Consider the following 15594-nt stretch of genomic DNA (forward strand, 5'->3'; position numbering starts at 1 on the left):
CGATAAGACTGCCTGAAGGGCGAGCGTAAAAGACGCTCGGGATAGTTATCGGAATTGTCGAACGATGTGAGAAGTTTTCAGCGTGCACATCCAAAGCGCACGCATACAGACAGCCGCATCAACAGCGCGCTAATACCAGCAGACTAACAGAAACGTCTGTCAAAGACAAAAATCTCTCACTGATTTTGACTGAACAACTTTTTAAGGATTAATCTAGCCTATATTTAATCTATACAGTGAAGACTGTGCAGTGTTATTTTACATTTGATTACATTTCTGTACCTGAAAATTTATTTTAGATCGACCTGAAAAACCCAAAAAGTACTGTTTATTTAATTTCTGTCTTTGTTACTGTATTTATTTTCTGCTATTGCTTGTAATTTGGTTATCTGTAAGAGTTTTAGCACTGAGCCCATAGTAGCAGCCAAAAAAAAAAATTAACAGCTTTATTTTTGTATTTTATTTTTCTACATTAATGTATTTTATCCTACAACTGGAGTACCTCGTTTGTGTTGTTTCCTAATGAGGGTTTACATTATTTTACACATTGCATATTTTAGCACAGAAGCCTGAAAGACTGTCTTGACTGTTGTCATATTTTAAGATTACGGATCTTGTGTGTGACTTTTTTTTTTTTTCAATTTATTTATCTTTATTATAAAAAAAAAAACAAAAAAAAACTAAGTGTAGGCCTATTTGTTGTTGTGAATGTCCCAATTGAGGAACAGGATGTGAAAATGTAAGATAAATGTTCATGTTATATGTTTTGGTTGCATTGTAAGTTAATAAAAATGTAGATGGTTGTTTAAAATAGGTATATAATATAATAATATCGATCGATATTCTCCTGTATCAAATCGTATTGCACTCGTATCTGCAAATATCGTATCGCTGGGTAAGAGAATCGATATCGTATCGTGATGAACCATACGATTTACACCCCTAATATTTAGCCAGAAACAACCGTTTGAAATTACAAAACACCTTGATGGATTTGTTTCTTACAAACATGCAGCTTTTCACTTCTCCAGATGTTAACTGATGGACTGGAGTGATATGGATTACTTGTGGATTATTGTGGTGTTTTTATCAGCTGTTTGGACTCTCATTCTGACGGCACCCATTCACTGCAGAGCATCCATTGGTGAGCAAGTGATGTAATGCTATATTTCTCCAAATCTGATGAAGAAACAACCTCATCTACATCTTGGATGACTTGAGGGTGAGGACATGTCAGCAAATTTTCCTTTTTGGGTGAACTATTGCTTTAACGATGAATATAGATTATGCTGCCTATAGAGCAATCCGGATTGGTCTGGACCAACAGAATCTATTTTGTGCACACTGGATGGTTCAGGTATGGGACGCTGGGTCAGGTGACACAACGAAGAGCCCTTCATTTCACTGAGGAGACCCCTAACACATTGGACATGGCACTGAGCACATCGCTGATCTTTGTCTGATCCAATTGACTGTTGGGTTTCGACCCCCTGCATCACCGAGGGCCATTAAGTGGCCTGCCGAAGAAAAATGGCTCTGCTGGTCCCAGGGTAGTGCAATTGGATCAGCAATTTCTGCCCACTATTGTCCCATAACACTGCGACTAAGTTAATTTCCTTTGGGAAAAAACACTCAAGTGAAAAATAAGCAATAAATAAAAAACAAAAATGAAAGCAGCCCCACTAGATGCACAAGCCAGCGCTGGTCACTTGTCATGTTTTATCGGTATTAATAATTAAATAAAACAAACCTCAGCAGGACAGGACAACAAATGTCTCAGATTAGCTGTAGCAGTTGTTTAATTTACAGAGGATAAATTAGCATCCAATGCCAAATCACTCTTGTTTGCTGGAACTCTAAACACAGGCACTGAGCATTTTTGCCAGAGACCTCCTTTCTAAAATATAAAAGCAATTACATATTTTCATATACTGTGTAAAGACCCATTTTACAGTGTAAATAACTAAATATTCTATATATTGGAAAAATATTTGCTGGACAATTAATTTAATTTATTCTTATTGCATAATGACATGTGAAATTTGCCAAAAAGCCACATATTAACTAGTTTTAATAATTAATAATACCAGTAATAATACTACTGATAACAACAACAAAAGCAGTATTAACAACAACAAGGAATAATTCATATTAACTAGTAATACTAATTAATACTACTGATAACAACATCAATAATAACAACCAAAATAATTACTACTACTACTATTATTATTGTTATTATTTTCCCCACACCACAAATTAATTCTGAATTTTTCCAGATTCCAGTTCTTCTCTGGCGTCGACCTTATGCAGTGTCAGAAAGAAAGTGGCCACTCCATCTTTAGTATCATAATATTTGGATCTTCTGCTACTTAAAAGCCAAGACAACAGATGAGCACAAGATCAACAGACAAAGACACTAAATCTGCCTACTGTGCTCTGGAGAACTCTTAAGCAAGGACTCATCTCCTGATGGACAAAATTGTCTCATATCCAGTAATAAAATGTTCCCAATCCCCTCCCCCTGCAGACCAAAAGCGGAGACTGATAACGAGATCTGAACAGCGAGATCGAAAACTGATTGGGAATTGAAGAAATCCCCTGTCTTTTCAAGGATCTGCACATTATTCATGCTCACACCTCGGTATAATAAAATAATACCGGTCTTTTTATTCATGAAGAGAGTCTGGCTGACCCAGATATTTTCCGGATGTCTGTGCCTTAAGGGGACTGTCATGGTTGGGCTAACACCGAGCCAAATCACTGTCCAAGATACAAAAAGCACAACCTTTCCAAAAAATTGCTGTCAAGAAACATAACAAAACAGTCAAATTTAGCAAGAGCAAACCCGCCGAGACCGACTCGCGCTTTCTTCAGGGGACTGAAATAAAGGGTCCAATCACATTACCAATACAGCGAATAATAAACGTGTTTTCGCTAGATGATATCTGTGTGCAGAGCAGGGCAGATTACTTGCACATTGTAGTCCGTTACCGACTACAGATTACATGATGAAAATTGTAGTTAGTAACATAATCTAAGTAACTAATTTTATGTAATGTATTCTGATTACTTTTTAGATTACTTTTGACCTAACTTGTTTTAACCATTAAATGTACCACATTGATATACATTGCATTTTTTATGTCAACATCATGAAATTCATTAAACATTTCATTATTCCAGGGTTTCCCAAATTGCAGTTAGAACTAGAACTGTAAGAACGGCAGTCCATTTTATTGAGTTTATCAAAAGTGAATAATAAATTCAATCAGAAAAATTTAAAATAAAAATACATTTCAGCAAAATATTTCATGTCAAAGGGGTTTGACTGAAAAAAGGTTTGGGAACGAGCAAATATGAATTATAAACATGAATACTGCAATGGCATTACACATCCAAAGTTTTCAAAGATAAACGTGGTATGACACAAAGTGGGATTTTTAGAGAAGAAACTTAAGAGAAGGGGAAAAAAGAAGAATTAGGGAAAAAATCAATGAATTATGAATAATTTGCTGCCATTGTTTAAATAATACGTAATAATTTAATCCATAAAAAGTAACTGTAATCTGATTATGCACAGTGTTGGGGAGTAATTAGTTACATGTAACGGAATTACGTAATTTAATTACAAGATAACTGGGTTGCACTTTATTTTAAGGTGTCTTTGTTATAGTGTAATTATACATTTAAGTACAATTAATTAACTACATGCACTCACTATATATTTAGGGTTAGGATTAGGTTTGTTTTAGGGTTACTTGAACATAATTATGCATAATTTATTGTTATTATAATAGTAAGTACTTGTAATGTGTAACAAGGACACCTTATAATAAAATGTTACAGATAACTTTAACCTGTTGTAGTTACTTTGAAAAAATGTGTAATTAAGTTAGTTACTTATGAAAATGTTAACCATTACAAAGGGGGTTACATCTAAATATTTTCACACACACATACAGATATGATTGATTTCTTTCCCAAATTGCATTGAGAAAATTGCATATGAGAAACCAAGGAGTTTCAGGATTTTAAGACACAGAATAGGACACATGCTGATTCAATAACTGCTTTATTTCCTATTTGAGTTTATGTATGCGCTTCATTTTTTAAGATTAAATGTTAATTTCCAAAGCATTGTTAGATGCCAGGGTTTCTTGCCATGGCTATTCAATGATATGATTTCAAAAAAAGAAGCTATATCTAACTATATCTAATGATTTTAAATCTGTATTAAACCTGTATAAAAAGAGGTGCTAAAGTCTGATTTTGTGGTGGCTGTGCTTTAAAGTGTAACTATTATAATCTTAATTCAACAGATGTAGGATTTTGAAAGTCTGACAGAATTCAGTATTGCGTGCTGCTGTAAGGTTAACCCTTAAATGTTTCAAAATGATTAACATTTAAATTTAGAAAAGTAATCAGAAAGTAATCAAATGTAATCAGACCAATCAAATCACCTTAACAAAGTAATTGAAATAGTTACATGACTTATTATATTTTAAATAGTAATCTGTAATCCGTAACCCGTTACATTTCCAAAGTAACCTTCCCAACACAGTTTAAAAAGTATAATTTCTAATTACGAGTACTTAATTTCTGGGTACACTCTTCAAAATAAAGGTGCTTCATGATGCCATAAAAGAACCTTTTCGTCTAAATGGTTCCACAAAGAACCTTTAACATCTGAAGAACCTTTCTGTTTCACAAAAGCTTCTTTGTGGTGAAAGAAGGTTCTTCAGATTATAAAAAGGTAAGAAAGAGATGCTTCTTTAAAGAACCTTTGACTGAATGCTTCTTTGTGGAACCAAAAATGGTTCTTCTATGGCATCGCTTGAAGAACCTTTTAAGCACCTTTATTTTGGTTGCTCTTTATTTTACAGTACGTGCACTTACAAGTACTGGTAATAAAAGGTAACTGCATGGGGTAGGGTTAGGTTTAGGGGTACACTCTAAAAAAATGCTGGGTTAAATATAACCCAGTGCTGGGTCAAAACAACCCTATAGCTGGATTTGTCCCTTTTTAACCCAGCATTTTTTAGAGTGTAGGTTCAGGGTTAGTACCTAGTTAATGTAATTACTATAATAAGTACATAACATGTACAAGAGTAACAGGACTGTAAAATTAAGTGCTACCTTTATTTTTAAGAGTGTAACACTTAATTTTAAAGTGTCCTTGTTACACGTTACATGTACTTACTATTATAATAAAAATAAGTGATGCATAATTACATGCAAGTGACCTTAAGTCAAACCCTAAAGTAAGTAGATGTAGTTAATTAATAGTTAAATGTATAACACTGTAACAAGGACACCTTAAAATAAAGTGTAACCACATTTTTGCAATCTGATTACGTAATCCAGATCACATGTAATCAATTACTACGCAGCACTGTCCGTGTGTGTAAACATCAGGCCAAACCCCTCAGCTTCCTGTAGGCTGTCAGGGCCGGCAGGGTCTGGGCACCTTATCTTGCTGAGGAACGTGCTCGACTGTACTGTCTTTATTGGCAGGATGATGGAGAGAGGGCCTGCCTCCCAAGATAAACAACTCCTCTGTAGTCTGTGATGCTCTCCTGGCCCTCGCGCAGGCAGCTTCCAGCGTGATTAGCAGGCAGAGCTCTGCTGGCCACCCTCATTCACAAACACTGGCACAGCGAGCGGGTGGAGACTCGGACACAAGTGAACATAGGCTTAATTTATGTTGCTCAGTCATCAGCTCTCAATGAAAATCTTTGTCGCTGTGAATACCCTTTGCAAGGCATCTTTGCTTGAGATGCCCAATTTTCACAATCTAACCAATTCTTGATGGATAAAATCTTCACTCTAAAAAATGCTGGGTTAAATACAACCCAGTGTTGGGTAAAATATAGCAATTGGGTTCTTTTGACCCAGCGGTTGGGTTAAATGTTTAACCCAACCTTCTGGTTAGTAACCCAAATGCTGGGTCAAAACAACCCAATCACTGGGTGTGTCCATATTTTACCCGATGCTGGGTTGTATTTAAGTGTAGACAAACACAATATATACTGGTGCCATATTGGTTACTGGCAAATATTAGACTTTTGTTTTGTTTGCTGGTTGGTATCGGCCAATATTGTACATGTACTAATGCTCATTTTCTCTATTTTTATACATAGATTACCTATTATGTAACACCCACCTAAAGCTAATATTTAAAAACAATTATTTTATAACATTTAAAAATGTTATCTTAGATCTTTAGATTGAACATGAATATACTTTCTCTCTTTCTCTCACTCTTTCTTTCTTTCTTTCTTGATGAATACTTTTATTCTGCAAATATATTGATCACGGGATTGGTCAAAAACGACAGTAAAAAAAAAACTATAATTTTACAGAAGATTTCTATTTCAAAATGCTGCTTTGAACTTTCTGAATTATTATATCTAAAGGGATCATATGATGCAATTTAAATTTTTCCTTTCTCTTTGAAGTGTTACAAGCTCTTGGTGCATAAAGAAGATCTGTAAAGTTGCAAAGACTAAAGTCTCAAATCCAAAGAGATATTCTACAACATCTTCAGGACGCTACGCTCCATGTGACTAGTAAGTCAAATCTCAAATAACTGCCCTGATGACTTGTGTTCTACCCGCTTAAATGATAGTATTATTTGTGCTGTCCAATCTAAAAAGACTGTGTCTGTTCCTCGAATAGTGAGGTCAAAATATAAATTTAATGCAGGATCTAGAAAAAATCTGATCGTGATTAAACCAGAAAAATTTAAAATAAATGAACAAAAACAATTTTTAAAGTTTGGGCTCCTAAACATTAGATCACTCTCACCCAAAGCAGTTATTGTAAATGAAATGATCACAGATAATCGTTTTGATGTACTCTGCTTGACTGAAACCTGGCTAAAACCTAATGATTATATTGGTCTAAATGAGTCTACTCCACCAAGCTACTATTATAAGCATGAGCCCCGTCAGACTGGCCGTGGCGGCGGTGTTGCAACAATATATAGTGATATTCTCAATGATACTCAGAAGACAGGATACTAAAGAGCTTATGCATATTGGAGGACTAACCCATACAGAAATCTAAAAAAATATTTTGGTAATCACCAGTACTGTTAGTTTAGAGCAGCATTGGCACAAACCATAATTTGTTCAAAACCTTACATAAATTTGTTAAGCATTGTATATAGTGAATATAGTTTAAATCTCTGCATTAAACATTAAAATAATAATAAAGACGATAAAGACGAATAAAATCACAAACTCAGTGGTAACCAATAGGTAAGAGTAATGTTCTGCATGAACACGTTCACTTTGACCAGTCCCGTCACAGCCCGATTCAGACTGTAATTGTTTCTCATACGGACGTCTGTAAAAATAAATGTACTTATCACCTCAGTAATAAAACTCATGGATTCCGAATAACTGAAAGTGTTTTTGCGCTGAGGACACACACGCATCTGTCTAAGCGCCTGACAGGGCAAGCCATTACGCTAATGCATTATTTTAAAGCTTAAAATAAAGAGTTCTCATGTTTTGGGCAGCTTGGATCACGTAACTCTCCTGCAGCATCTCATTCTGTTTCCGCCACTATTTTAGATGCATTTTGTCCATAGAAATAAGTAATTCAGTGCTCTAATTTGTGCTTTAAAATGCTTTAAAGATGTGCACCGATTAATCGATAATGCGAATCGTTGTCGATGATTTTCATAATCGATTTTATCGATTAGTTATTGCAGCCCTAATTGGCAGCACTCGGCACCTGGTCGGGAAATGTTGCTGTTGAATAAAATATCTCCTTTTGAATTGGACTTTGAGCTTTGTAACTTTGCAGATCTTTTTTATGCTCAAACAGCAACATTACAGACTAACTAAAGTCGAAAAAGTGAAAAAGCATAATAGGATAAGATATTTTTGATGAATTTTTAATTATTACCATTTTATTGTTAATTATTTAAATGAAAAAATATATATATATATATTTTCAATGAATCCCTAATAAAGTCCACTATTTGAATTGGACTTTGAGCTTTGTAACTTTGCAGATCTTTTTTATGCTCAAACAGCAACATTACAGACTAACTAAAGTCGAAAAAGTGAAAAAGCATAATAGCACCCCTTTAAAATTACTATTTTTTAATTATTACCATTTTATTGTTAATTATTTAAATGAAAATATATATATATATATATTTTCAATGAATCCCTAATAAAGTCCACTATATTTTTTAATGCTGAACATCCCGTTTTACTCGGAAATGTGTTGAGGAGGTAAAATGCATTGCAGATGTTGTTCGTGACTTCAATAAGCGTTCAGTATCTTTGAAAAGTTGCTTTCCTACTTGAAACAGTCTGCGGACTGTGCTCCAATTTTGTCATTCACACATCTGTTATATCAATGGTAGCAACTTCAAAGTGAGACTCAGGTATACAACAGGCATGGCAATTAATTAATGGTGACTGCACCGAGAGTTTAGCACAGACAAACTGACAACTCATCAGTAGCCACTAAACAGAATCATCCAATGCTGTCAAGCAATTATCACATTCGGGTGCTGAAGCCTTATGAAATAAGCCTGCAGTATTCTTAGACCAGTTCTGTACAGATGAATGGGTCTGGACTAGTCAGAATCACCTGAATAATTCAGCGAGAACCTCGGATATCGTGATGCACAGTCACGGCCTAATGTATGTCGGAACAAAAAAAGATTTGCCGCACTAAAACATGGGAATAGCGAGACATTTCTCGCGACTGAATAATGGCATGCAAACTAAGAGCCACATGACACACTCAGCCCCCTTCCTGTGGACTACTTTCCCCGGCTTTCGCTGGAGTCACTGAGACTCCCAGCAACCTCTGCAGCGCGCCGGGATCAGCAAGCTGAGTTTGCAGATTAGACCACCTGCCTCAACAATCCTGCTATCCTATTTATACCCCTGACAATAAATTACCGCTGACGAGCCGGAGCCGGGCTCCAAAAGAGGCTGGCGCTACGTATGAGCCGTGAGAAAAAGACAAGCACTAATGGACGCAGTGGTGACCTTATTCTTTATTTCGCTTTAAATTAGCAATAGCATTTCCGCACACCGGTTATACGTGCCAGGCACCTTTACATAAAAGTGCAGCTCGACTAAGACGCTTTGAAGGATATCTGCTGTCGGCTGTAAACAAACAAGAAACGCATTCTGCCGGGCTGACATCTTTTTATGAGTTTTGCTTTGTGCACACAAATGAAATGTTCTCTTGCATTCTGTTGTTGAAACAGCTAAGACAGCAGTGACAGGCAGCGCTGGAGACAAGATATTTGTTGGTTTAAAGCTTCTGAAACCAGAACTTTATACTGGATATTAAGAAGCAACCCAACACAGAATCAGATTTTTTACAGAGATGCACAATGTATTGGTACTATATCATTTATATTTTCATTATATGACCGACAACTTTATTTACTATATTAATTGTTAATGTTTCCGCTGCATGCACACCAATGGCATTTTCTTGCATTATTGTCGAAACAGTTAGTAGTCTGATGAAAGACTGCAATATATTTGTTGGTTTAAAGCAGTGTTTTTGATTCTGGAACTAAAATTTATATTGGATATCAAATGGTGACCCAACAATGTCCAAATCAACCACAACGTCCTTTAAATAAAACATGAAACGTATTTTTAAAAATGGCACTGGCTGAATAGGTTATAGTAAAATGTTGTATAAAACATGACAAAAGACAAAATCTGCACAAAATATTTTATTAATATTGGCCACTTTACCAAGTAAGTAATAAGTAATAATAATAATATATTCATTACATTTATATAGCGCTTTTCTAGGCACTCAAAGCGCTTTACATTGTCAGTGGGTATCTCCTCATCCACCACCAGTGTGCAGCATCCACCTGGATGATGCGACGGCAGCCATAGTGCACCAGAACACCCACCACACACCAGCTTATTGGTGGAGAGGAGCGAGAGTGATGAAGCCAATTAGCGGATATGGGGATTGTTAGGAGGCCATGATGGTCAGAGGCCAAAGGGCAAATTTGGCCAGGATGCCGAGGTCACACCTCTGCTCTTTTCGAAAGACATCCGGGGATTTTTAATGACCACAGAGAGTCAGGACCTCGGTTTAACGTCTCATCCGAAGGATGGAATAGTAATTTGACATGAATATCTCGAAACAATATATCTCCTTTTTTAAATCGTGTCAGTTTATTTTGTTATTTAACTAAGCTCATCTCTACTTTCTAGGTTCAGAAAACATGCCTCACTTTTTGGCCACAAGGGCGGGCGGACGGACGGATGGAAACAATATATCTGCTTTTTAAATACTTTGTTTATTTAGTTATTTTAACTATGCACAATTGTATGGTATGTTGACTTTCACTTTTTGTAAATACTGTTACTATTTGAAATACTATTTCTTTCCATTCTTCAAAAAAAAGTATGTTCTCTTGGCCAAATGAATGAGCATGTTGAGGAAGCACACATCAGTCGTTCTCCTGTCAAACACTGCATGTCAATGTGAGTCATAAGAACAGCTGTTTGAAGCATGCGAGTCGTCTGCTTGTGTGAAGGAGAGAACTATTCAGAGCATGTTACTAATACCTTACACTTGTCAGGTTGGTTTCTCTCTCTAGCTTTTGGCCTGATACCCTGCTTAATGCCTTTTAAGCCTCTGTGACACCCACAAGCACAGACAGAGTTTCAGAATGGTTGGTCTAACGTGGGCTCAGACAGGGGCCTAATGTTAATCTCAGTAAACAAAGCCATTTGGCTCCTGACTGACAACTTTAATTGTAATACTCTTGGACGCCGACTGCTATGAAAAACCCATCAAACACTGTCTAATTAAAATGGACCAAACATCTGGGGCTGATGGAGCCTGTCGATTATTGATTAAAGCAGAGCAGTGCTGCGTAGATTACTTACAAATTGTAATCCATTATCGGTTCCAAATTACATGACAAAAACTGTATTTAGTAACATAATCCATTATATTACACATTTTAGGTAATATGTTCAGACTACTTCTAGATTACTTTTGAATTAACTTGTTTATCACACGGATTTAAATAGGATAATCTTGTACCATATTGATATAAAAATACAAAGAGAAAGAAAATATATTCCATTCAATATTATATACTCCAAACAAGCCTTCCAAAGTAATACATTGTTAAATAATAGGGGTGCTCCGATTGATCGGCTACCGATCACTATCGGCCGATAATCACGTTGGGATGTTTGATCGGCGGTCTCTAAAAAGGCCGATCTCAAAAAAATCTCAAGCTGACGACGCTGCCTTGAGAGGTTTGGCTCGACATGCAGCGGCACCGTCTCCGTCTGGCGCGGGTGAAATAATTACATTTACTTCATTATAAGTAAATAACTTATAAAAGTAATTTGAAAACCTTGTATGAGACGTAATTTCACAAACAGCGTGAGTGAATCACCGCGCGCGCGCTCTTTCTCTCAAAATATGCAAATGGCTTCAAATCACCACACATCACGTCTGTCTATAAGCGAGCTACACGCTGCACAGTTGACATAGGAATTGTCACTTGCACAATCGAGGCTGTGACACATCATCACTAAAGTTTATAAATTGCATTACTTTTTAATTCTTGCCCGTGTTTAACCATTCAGCGCTCATGCACACTCGCAGCGCACACATAATTCCAGGTTCACATTACTCCGCTTGCAGTGCGAATGTGGTGTGTATTTTTTTCCACGCTCATGTTAATGGATTAATAAAGCGTGCACACTGCACACGGTTGCGGTCCGGCAGTGCGTTCCAGGAGCGGTGCGTCTGCAGCAGTGCAGAGATCGTTTCTAGAGCCCGACCGATATGGGTTTTTTGGGGGCCGATGCCGATACCGATATTAGGGAGTAAAAAAGACAGATACAGATATATCGGCTGATATGCTTTATGTGTAGGCTATATTTTAGTATAGTCAAAAGTTTGGACACACTTCCCATTCGTGTGTCCAAACCTTTGACTGGTACTGTGTATAGAATACAGTATATAGCCTACATAAACAGAATATATATATACATAAACACATTTTTTGCAATGATAACTCAAATGTGGTGATCAAACACTTATAATAATGTGACAAACATAGGCCTATGTAATGGAGGCAGGGTATTTAACAATAAACTTTATTATTCAAAGTGAGTCCGACATCAGTGCACTTAACAGTAAACTTCACTTCACTTATTATAAATAACTTGAATAACACAAATAGAACAAAATATATATAACTTGAATTAAGAAATTAAACAAGGTAACTGTAGGACAAGCAAGCTACTGCCAAACCAACAGGCGCAGGTTTATGCAGGAAGCACAGCTTTTCCAAATGTAAACATCTACAATGAATAAATAATAATAATGAATAATATTTTTTTCACAAACTCTGTGTTCTGGTAATCCAATGAACATGCAGGACATTTGCATTTAAATCGTCTGTTTTGCAGTTTCCGCACCGAGTCTTATGTTTGCTGCGCTGCAAGCGCTGAATTAAAGCAACAGCGCATTGTTTGCGGTAAATATGAAAACGAAAATGTAGCAATTGCACCATAAATGCATATAATTAAAGTATACTGTCTTTCAAAGTCAACACATATAAGGCTAATTTTAAAGGAAAAGAGCACTTTTAAGTAAACAAGGCAATAATAGATGGCACTCGTGGAGGTAGGAAAACAAAAGTTCTTTATGAACTGCAGGATTGCTTGTAATAAAGATTTCAATGCAAAAGGAAAGGCAGTAGAGCTGACTATTTCTGTCAATGGTAAGTTTGTGATAACGTAAGAAAAGCAGTTTAAATGTTTTGCCACTTGCTTGAGCAACTTAATATATAAATCTAGATGTAAATGCAAAAGTAAAGAGCATCGAATGATGTGTTGCATATATTTATTGTGTTTAGACATGTCTGTGAAAGATTGTATTGTACCGTGTAAAAAAAATAATCACAATGCTGAAAAAGCATTTTCAGTGACAATGTTTGGATTTGAAATCAAAATAATGGATAAATGTTGTGTTTGTGGTAAACAGCCATGGATCAGTAGCGGACTTTTCTGTGAAAGCACAGTCCGTGCTGCTTCCCCTCTCACAAGATTCACCTTGGAGGGGAATTCCCCCCATTTTCAAAAATGAAATTCAGGCCTTGAATAAATGTCTAAAAATCCTGATTTGAGTATCACTATATATAGCTATAAATGATAAAAAGAAGGCTTTAAAAAGATCGGTATCGGTGATCGGCCTCAAAAATCCTGATCGGAGCACCCCTATTAAATAACCCACCGAGTGATAATTAAAAAAAAAAAAAAATGAAAGTGTTTAACAGTTGATGCAACATTGAAATGTTGAGAAAACACTTCCTAAAATTTAAATAGTTTCTGTAAATCTGTGGCATCTCAATTTTCTGTGTAATTATAGTTTCATCAGTTGATGCAATGTTGAAATACTGAGAAAACACTTAAAATGAGTAATAATTAAAATGAATAAATTCTCAATTTATAATAATAATTTGTTATTGTGTGGATAATATTTAATCAATAAAAAAGTAACTGTAGTCTGATTACAAGCAGTTTGCAATGTAATATACAGTCAGGCCCATATATATTTGGACACGACACATTTTTTTAAATTATTTTTAGTTGTTGACCAAAACATATTCAAGTTACAGTTATATAACTGGCTCTGAGCTTTAACTTCAGGGTATTCTCATCACAATTGGAGGAAAGGTGAAGGAATTATAGCTCTTTATACTGATATATATTTGGACACGACACATTTTTTTTTATTATTTTTAGTTGTTGACCAAAACATTCAAGTTACAGTTATATAACTTGGGCTCTGAGCTTTAACTTCAGGGTATTCTCATCACAATTGGAGGAAAGGTGAAGGAATTATAGCTCTTTATACTGTACCTCCCCCCTTTTTCAAGGGACTATAAGTAATTGGACAGTTGACTCAAAAGCCATTTCATGGACAGATGTGTGCTATTCCTTCTAAGGCTGCACGATTTAGGAAAATGCTCATATTGCGGTTATTGAGGTCAATATTGCGATATGCGATTATAATAAATGGTATCATGAGTCAACTTGATGGGTTTTTAAGGAAAATGCACACACAGATTAGTGATAATGCTAAAATGTGTATTTGTAAAACTAGAAATATTTTCAAAATAAACAATTTTTACAAAATGAAATAACATTTGCATTAATGTAAACTTATTTTCTCAAAAGTATAGCTAAATTAAATAAAGCCATACACATTTTCACAAAAATAAGATATTTTAAATATTTTGTCCAAACAAACAGGGACATTTACGCAGGATGTAACATATACTCTGTATAAACTCTTTTTGAAAAGGAAACTGGATATAAAATTGTGGTTCACTCAAACTCAAAACACTAAATCTTTTTTTTTTTTTATGACCAACTGGTACTTCCAAAACCTCTTTCAAAGAAGTTAAACTTATCACATTAGAGGTTTTTTGCCAAAAAGACAAGCATATCCACTTTCTCTGGTTAAAATATTTTGTCCAAACAAACAGGGACATTTACGCAGGATGTAACATATACTCTGTATAAACTCTTTTTGAAAAGGAAACTGGATATAAAATTGTGGTTCACTCAAACTCAAAACACTAAATCTTTTTTTTTTTTTTATGACCAACTGGTACTTCCAAAACCTCTTTCAAAGAAGTTAAACTTATCACATTAGAGGTTTTTTGCCAAAAAGACAAGCATATCCACTTTCTCTGGTTTCAGAGAGGAGCGATGATTCGACACAACATCACCACTAGTGCTAAAAGCGCTCTCTGATACAGAGCTTGTTGCTTGTATGCCCAGATATTTCTGTACTAGTTTGCATAGCCTAGGGAAGCTTACTTTGTGGAACTTCCACCATTTCAGTGGATCTTCTCCATGGTCTACACATGGCATGTAAATGTAAGCATCAAGTTCAGCGGCCACGGTTTCTCTAAACTGTGCCATGGAATCAAATGTGGATGACAGTGATGCTCTTGGTGCTGTGCATGTGGTTTCCTTGAAGAAACTGGCCAGAGTTTTCTTCTTGGCTTTAGCAGCAGGTGGACTTTCCACATCCATGCTATCATTCTCCGTCACTGCAGTGCTTTGGGCTACAGACGGCTGGTGGTGAATTTCCTGAAACAAATAAACAATGCACATGTTTTAGAAATTTGTTACACTTAATTCTTATCAGTTAAGTAAACTCTGTGGTTTCACTCACTATCAACTCAGAGATGGCTCGTTCCTTTAAGGTCTGGGTCTCTTCTTCAGAGATGTATTGTGTTCGGAACCTTGGGTCTAGGAAAGTGGTGAAGTTTAGCAAGTCCTGCGTGCCTTCATATTTGTTGTTGAGGTAGCTAAGAATTTTTGATTTCAGTGATTTGGTCAAGTCCGTGTCTGCTTCGTCTTCAGCCAGCACTGAGGTGTTCAGAAGATGCAGAGCAGGTTTCACACAAGATATGCTCACATAACGTTCACCCGATAAGGCATCCGTAAAGTCCTGGAGTGGGCTTAGTGCCTTGTTTACAGATTCCAAGACCTCCAGGTCCTGCCATGAAGGGAGTAGGTGTCG

This window comes from Sinocyclocheilus grahami, unplaced genomic scaffold (assembly GCF_001515645.1).
Source record: "Sinocyclocheilus grahami isolate Dianchi unplaced genomic scaffold, SAMN03320097.WGS_v1.1 scaffold510.1, whole genome shotgun sequence".
Lineage (NCBI taxonomy): Eukaryota > Metazoa > Chordata > Actinopteri > Cypriniformes > Cyprinidae > Sinocyclocheilus > Sinocyclocheilus grahami.